Source organism: Coptis chinensis, chromosome 5, assembly GCF_015680905.1.
Source record: "Coptis chinensis isolate HL-2020 chromosome 5, ASM1568090v1, whole genome shotgun sequence".
Classification (NCBI taxonomy): Eukaryota; Viridiplantae; Streptophyta; class Magnoliopsida; order Ranunculales; family Ranunculaceae; genus Coptis; species Coptis chinensis.
This window is the reverse complement of record NC_141460.1, coordinates 95,437,440-95,444,915: the sequence shown is the minus strand read 5'-3', so window position 1 is coordinate 95,444,915 and position 7,476 is coordinate 95,437,440. Positions and strand designations below refer to the sequence as shown.

Below are 7,476 nucleotides of genomic sequence, written 5' to 3'. Positions count from 1 at the left end.
CATGCCAATTTAATGGTGGCATTTCTCAATGCTACTAAACTAACTCCTCAGATAATAAGCCACAAAGGACCAAGTCAGTATTTGCCAAAAGCATGGTAAGTGGCCCTTTAATCCAGTCTAACTTGGAATTAAAATCAATTGCAGATGAGTTCAGGCTGGAATCTTCCTTGTGAGTTGTTGAGTACCAATTAATAAATTTTACGGGAAGACCTTTATTGAAAGCCACCACAGTGCCCCTGATATACATAATACCGACCCAAACACCTTTGCCACTCCATAAAGATGTCTCATTGAAATGCTTTCCATCCTGATAACATTTGTAATAGGTGACAAAATAAATAAGAGTCCTTTAAACAATCTAGCTACTTAAATTAATTACAAAAAACTGTATTTGTTACCTTAGAAAAGTAGCCATGATAAATGTAATGGCAGGAATTGTATTAGTGGACGGAAGCAGCATCAACTGTTTGAGGTGTAGTTGAGTGCAACATAATAGAGATTCAAACTTAAAGTCATCCTGAAATTTTCGTAGTTGTACCTCAATCATCATGAATCTATATATCAACATTTGAAAACAAAGAAGAAAAAGAAAGAAGCTTCTTACCCAAATAAAGACGCTAAGAAAATTCTGGAGAGTACAGGACATGACATTGGTGGAGCTTGCTTCCTAGAGATAAGTCAGGCGCGTCAATAACTAAACAACTACACATGCACCATGGTAGAAACAACTATAATTTGAATGAAAACCTGAGCCTATCCATTAGCACAATCAGGCATGCGTAGAAAGTAGCAGATTCAGTCTTACTGCCTTAGTGGAACTTGGGCCACTATGACACTATCTACTCATATTTTGGCCCCCACTCAATAGTGGGTATGGTGTGTCTGAACACAAATAGGCATCCCCTGCATGGAAAGATTTTCAGAAGCACTGACATTGATTTCAGCAGTATCTACTCCCCCCACCACCAACAACGATGCCTCTTTGTGTTCAGACAGCACTTCCGATATATTTATCAACCATGTCAATTTCTTTGGAAGAAGTAATATGTTCATCTTTACCGCTATCAATCGTATTCTGGGTGAAATTAGAGTCACTACTCAATTTGGAACCCGCGGCATAGATTCAAGCTTCTTCACCTAACTGGATGGGTTACCCATTTTTGCCATGATCATGTAGCTTTGTGTCCTCGGTTTGATCATTCAAGTTCAGAGATCTAGCAAAAGTGTCGGGTCCAACATTTTAATCTTTTATAATCGCTTTTTAGTATTACTTTTCTTCTTCAACGGACACAAAAGCTACTATCAAGTACTAAAACCATGAGACCAAAGTGCAAAATGAAAACTTTATAACAAAGTTCATAATAAAGATAAAGTTTTACCCGGAGAAGCGTAGATAGTAGAGTTCACAACCACGGTGCATGGAAGGATATTGTCCGAGAAGACAAAGATAGTGACGGAAATCTGGTTTGTGCAATGCGGTTGGTTTGGAAGCACCCTCTCTTCAGTTGCAGAGCAAAGTAATCTGCAATCACCACATGGATAGGCGCAAGCAGTCCTTTTGAGTAGTCCTTGAAGCAAGCTGAAGAGGCTTAAAAAAAAAAAAAAAAAATAATATGGCAAATTATGAATGTGGTAAACTTTAGAAGTGTTATGCAATTGGTCGGGGATGACGATAACAAATGTGGAAAGAGAACCCCTTAATTTAACACGATAGTGCACTTTGTGATATCATAAAACGGATATATGAATCTCAATAGCTATCGTAGCAGTGATTAATGATCATCTGGTGGTGCCATGTGAACACAGTTGGCAATGACAAAAGCAGTCATTAGTCCGAAAAAGATGACGGTGTAGATACATATGCTAGCAATGTTGTCTTCTATGGGTACCCTTATCCATTCGGTTTTCACATTTCAGCCATTTCATGGAAAGAAGATATCACAGACATTGAACACTATTAATTTAACCAACTTTCCAGGATGAAGGTTAGAAATTGTAACAGAAATGGTTCTAGTGCTACTTTGAGGTACAAGATCGCCTTCACCTTCTCAAGGTGGCCCCGGTTTTGGTGAACACACCTGAAAACTCTCTACCACGGAGCGATCATCGATCCCAAACCAATGGACAATCCAAGTTATACCAAAAAGGTTGTCTAATGTTAGGTGTCAATAGCATGAGGGTAAACTCATCCGGAGGATGTGCACAACTAAACATTGAGCAAGATCAATTGTACCGAGTAGTGTAATTCAGACTACACCTTCACTCCCACCCCAATAGCCATGAATCTGACTTGAGGGGTAACAGATGTTCAGGCCTTCAGGGCACTTCACGCTCTTCCTTACTCAAGGCGGTATAATGTGTTTTGGGCGACGAAGACTACCCTGGGCTCCTATTTGGATTGCAATATCACAAATAACAACATTTATTTAACTTGTACCTAAATTATCCTCAATTAATAAACAGTGTAGCCTCTTCTCACTTCTTTTCACATGCAATATTTAATGCTATAGTGCTATACAATAAATATTCAGTTACTGTATAAGCATAGCTAACACTGACATCCTCATTACTTATGAGAAAGATCAAGTATAACATCACAATCTTAGTTCCAAAATTATGTTATCGCTAGAAAGGGTGCAACGCGGTTAGCTAGGCTTCTCAACTAACGCTTTGGTCACCTTGGCAACGCCTTTGACAACGACCTACAACTATTTTTCACTAAATATTTCTACCTACCTCGCTTCCACCTTTAACAACATTGGTTCCAGCTACGCTACACCAGGTGAGTAGCTAGAAGTCCTTGTATATTTCCTAATGGGGGCAAGTGGAGCACTTGGGGTGTATATTTAATTATGTTATGTACGACTAACATGATTTACACATAATTAAATTGTGATACAGTAATGATTATGAAAAGCATTACATTTAGGTAGCTTCGGAAGCCAACCAAGACCAAGTATGAAAAACAAGAAGCATAGAAGTCAACAATGCGTATGCGAGCAATAGTAGTGTGAAATGGTAACAATGTTTCCACAAAGACAACTCAACTCAACCGTGACCTGACCCATATAATAAAACACATTAAAAACAATAATAAAAGAGTAATAATACAATTAGTTAATTAATAGGGGTTATTGAGATAAGACCTGAAAAATTCGACTTGGCGAGGGATTTTGCTCGAAGTTGGAATGGACAAATCGGCGCTTTTGATGCGGTTCGGAAAGTGGTTGAGCGGAGAAATGATCCGGCGGACAAAAAAAAAATTCCACTAAGCATATCCTTAACCACGATTCACATGTGTACGTAAAATTTTGTTAGTTGGTACCATCGAGTTAATTGATGGTGCCCTTCATGGATCCCTCGAGCAAGCCCATCGTGAGCCAATGATCTCTTCAACACCAGCCGCGAAGGTTTGTCATTATATCCATTGGCTCGCTTTTTAGAACTGAGCAGCAGCCTCGGTTAATTTGGTACACCCTCTTCACCGACATTTTTCCAAGGTGTAAACGGTTCAAGTTAGCGGCGTCGACCAACATTTGTTGTTAAGTAGTGGCGTGGGTAGTAAAAGTGGTTAAGGAGGATGCAACCTCAATGTTTCCTTCACCACAACGCAGAAATGGTAACTTCCTTATGTCACTTTCTTCAACCTTATTGCCTTGACCGACTACTTGGTCTAGTTCGCCTTAGGACAAAGTATTGGATACTAAAAACCATGACTCGTTATTTTTCCAAGTAATCTGAAATCGTGAGTGCAAATCTAAATATAGACGGTAACATAGTAAACCAACAAAGGTAGCAAAAATAACGCAGTTGTAGAAACACGAAAAAAATAGCTAGGCATTTTCCGAAATGTAACATATTAAAATCAATGAAGGTTTTCATCATTCAAAAGGTTCGTGAATGGAAATATTTGTCTACTTAATCAAGATGATCAAAGTCTTGAGGCAACATAACATTTTTTCATGACCCACACTTTACTCAATTACATAATAACCGATTCCATCTTCCACAACTACTATATAAGCATTTAAAGAAAAAATATTGTACTCATCGCCGTAATAAGTTAAGCGATCGACAAATTCATCCATATCATGAAGTCCGGCCACTATAATCGCCAGGATAGTGAAGTAAGCTCATAAGTCGCCATTGTTGCTTTATTTTTATAATAAGTACCATTCATCTAAATAAGAAAATCACAACAAAGGCTAAACACTCTTCATAGCATCTTTGAAGTCAAAGATATGAAGTTTTTGGTATTGGACCACTAACAGCTCATTCAATAATGTGCAATCTGAAAAGTTGGATTGTTTTTGGATCTTTAAATTAAAGAGTTTCCTTCAAAGTTCCAACACAAAAGTTTTAAAAGGACATCAAGGTTGTTACACAACATTGGTAAGCATGAGCAAAAGACTAAAAGCAGGGAAGCGGGAAGAAGTACTTGCTCATCCCACAATACTTAATGCTAAACAACGGTTTTACCTCTCGGAATACTCCTCCAAAGACTTAGTTTCAAAAGCAAAGATGCAATATTTCCCGTTAGTGAGAGAGCACAAAACCATTTCAAGTAAAGAAAAATATGTCAAGTTGGAAACGTAAAACATTATATTAAACTACGATGAAGCTATTTAATAAGATTGCCCGAGAATGTAACATCTAACATCATCGTAATGTTTTGTGTATCAAATATCGGTTTTATCGCGGGTAACAAAGTCGGTAATCAAATAGTTTCTTACCCACTTGATACACATCGCTCTAGAAAATGTGATTCCTTTCCAAGATTCGCAAAAATTTCATTGTGGGCAGCTCCAATTATGAAAGAACGCTGACCGGCTTGAATTTGAGTGAAGAGTTACATTGAGAATAATGGGGATACAATGATGTAACCCTTTTCGACGCAGACCAATGCTAAGCAGCTTTCGATCGACACTTAACATTCACAGCCGACGATCTCTCATTGCCGTCCCTCCACCCGCAACATCAATGGTTTCCGGTAGGTACAATTCTTCTTCGTGTTCGTTCTTAAGTGCTTTTTTGCTATGCATTCAAAAGCGACCTCAACATTAAAACCTTCTTTGCGAAGTCTCAAAGTAAGGGATATTCCCTTTAGAGGCACACCATGCTTTTGCCTTTTCGCATTACACCACACGGCTATTGCCTCTATCAACATCTACCTTGTTCCCCAACACCACAAATGGAAAGTTTTCAGATCGATGGACTTGCCCTCGAATCGAACTCTCTTCTCGCCAATTGTTAAGGTTTTCAAAAGACTTCATAACATTCACATCATATAGAAGAACACAACAATAAAATTTACGGTAAAAGCCACACCAAGGCTTTGAAACCTTTCCCGCCACTCACCAGATCCCATATCCGTAGAGTGAAAAGTCTATCTTCAAATTGAACTTCCTTAGTCAAGAAATCAGCCCAATTGTTGCTTTATAATCGATTACTAAACTTACGATTCACATATTGATTCATCAAAGATGTTTTACCAACCCCAATCGCCACCAAGGATTATGACCTTTAGAAGCATACGCCTTCGAGATGCCATGGATTTGAGTCGGTGTATTTCTTTTCGAAAAGAAGAATGGGAAAAAAATGAAGTGGTGAAATAGATTGTATGTGCTCGACCCGAAATCGACAACTTAAAAATGAATATTTGGTATTATCAAATGCACTATCTCTCGATTGCCGTAAGAAAACCCAACCGTAAGAAAGGAGGGAAGTTGAAGAACTTCAAGATTAATGGTAGTTAAGTGGGTATTAATGGTATTTAAGTGGGTATTAATGGCAAGATAACACCGCTGCATTACATATCAATATAGGCGGATTTGGGTTTTACCCTCGAATTTACATAAAACTCCTCCTGCATTGTGTTGTGATTGAAGGGTATAAATAGAAATCAAAAAATAAATGACGAAATAGTCCTTTTTAAGACATTGAATAATATTTTTTTTTATTTAATCAGGGGTATTAGGTGGAAGAAAAAAGGCTGGTCTATTTTAAAAGGCCAGGTTAATTATGGTGTATTTTACTAATAGAGATAGAAAAACTGGATCTGTGAGTTGTTTTGATGGGGGAAATGTGTCTGATAGTGATTATCACAAAACACTGTCCTCTACAGTTGTTTTGAATTTCGGCCCAATTTTTTGTTTTGAGTGTGTTGGTTCTCAAGTGTGGTTATGGGCCGGGATGGTTTTCAGCATGGCCCATAATCCGTTGGGAAAAAGTGTCTAAAGTTTTGGTGATCACAATCTATGGAAAAGTAGCGGAAGGACAAAATGTAACAAACCCAAAATATAGAAGTTGAAATTTTCTTGTTTGCATGATGTAAGCATTGAGCAGTCGTTCAACCGTAAGGGAATTGGTCTAACCTAATGACCCACAACTGATTGTGAATGTTGAGATTATGGATACTCGTCGATGTTCTACTATTGAATCCCCAGTTGACATGGTAGACTGGTAGTTCTCCTACTTCTTTTGGCTGCCATATGAAAAAAAAAATGAGTTCGGAGGGGAGTGGAATGTGAACAGACTAACAGAGTACTAGTGGGTGATCAGATATCTAGTGACGAATTTTATAATAAAAACTACAGTATTTTGTATTGTACAGGGTTGTCTATTATATTGGGAAGTTAGTGGCTTCTTTTTCTTGATATATATTTTTGTAATCATTCACACAATTTATAATTACATATATTTCACATTTGAATGGACCAATGTGAAATATATCTCGTTAATGCAATTGGGCGCGCTTAAGAGCCCATTTCAAATTTGTGAAAATAAAACTTCGGTGAAGGTGGGGCTGTTAACCCAATCCTTTTTAGAAAGTGTATTAAGGCTCTTTTGTTTGTAAGTTCGTTCACAAGCGAGATCAAAAGTCCTCTCTACTTTAATGGAGTTGGTGAATTGCCTTAGTATGATTGTAGGAAACTATGAACCATGAGATTTTCATACGCCTTTAGCTTAGGTAATTGACTTTAACTTGGCTCGATGAATTCCTTTGTAAGGCATGTTGAGCACTTGAGCCATAGAGGTCTCACATGGCACATTTAAGTATTCTTAAAATACATTGCGCACATCTAATGGTTAGATTAAGCATTAGCTAGCATCATAGCCACAAAAATCACCGATTTTTAAAAAAAAAACGTAAATTTTTTTAGTTACCAGTTACCGATTTTCTCAACGAATAATCAATAAAAACGGTAACAGTCTCTTAATTAATTATCGATGTTTACTAATTTTTACCGATTTGTTTTTATAACGGGTTGTTTTCTATTCATTTATTTTAATATTTTATTTTCTAAATTACAAATATTTGTAGGATATTATACGATATATAACAAGACTTTACATATATATATTTATAAATTTTGAATTTAATGATGCACAATCACACATTGCATACTATTTTTAGTTTTAATAATGGATTTTCATAAAAACACCACTTATTTTATTGAGGGATGCCCACACCCA

At 37.2% G+C, this 7,476-nt stretch overlaps 1 long non-coding RNA gene and 1 pseudogene across 1 annotated transcript; both read right to left on the bottom strand.

Annotated features, from left to right (window-relative positions):
* Window positions 1–63: 63 nt before the first annotated feature.
* Window positions 64–719, bottom strand: LOC147500439 (uncharacterized). Its single transcript, XR_015196355.1, has 3 exons — window positions 605–719; window positions 399–517; window positions 64–307 (listed from the first exon to the last, which is right to left on the bottom strand). It is a non-coding gene; the product is annotated as an uncharacterized LOC147500439 (long non-coding RNA).
* Window positions 720–4,951: 4,232 nt separating this feature from the next.
* On the bottom strand, window positions 4,952–5,551 carry LOC147500438 (ras-related protein Rab7 pseudogene; annotated as a pseudogene).
* Window positions 5,552–7,476: the final 1,925 nt, after the last annotated feature.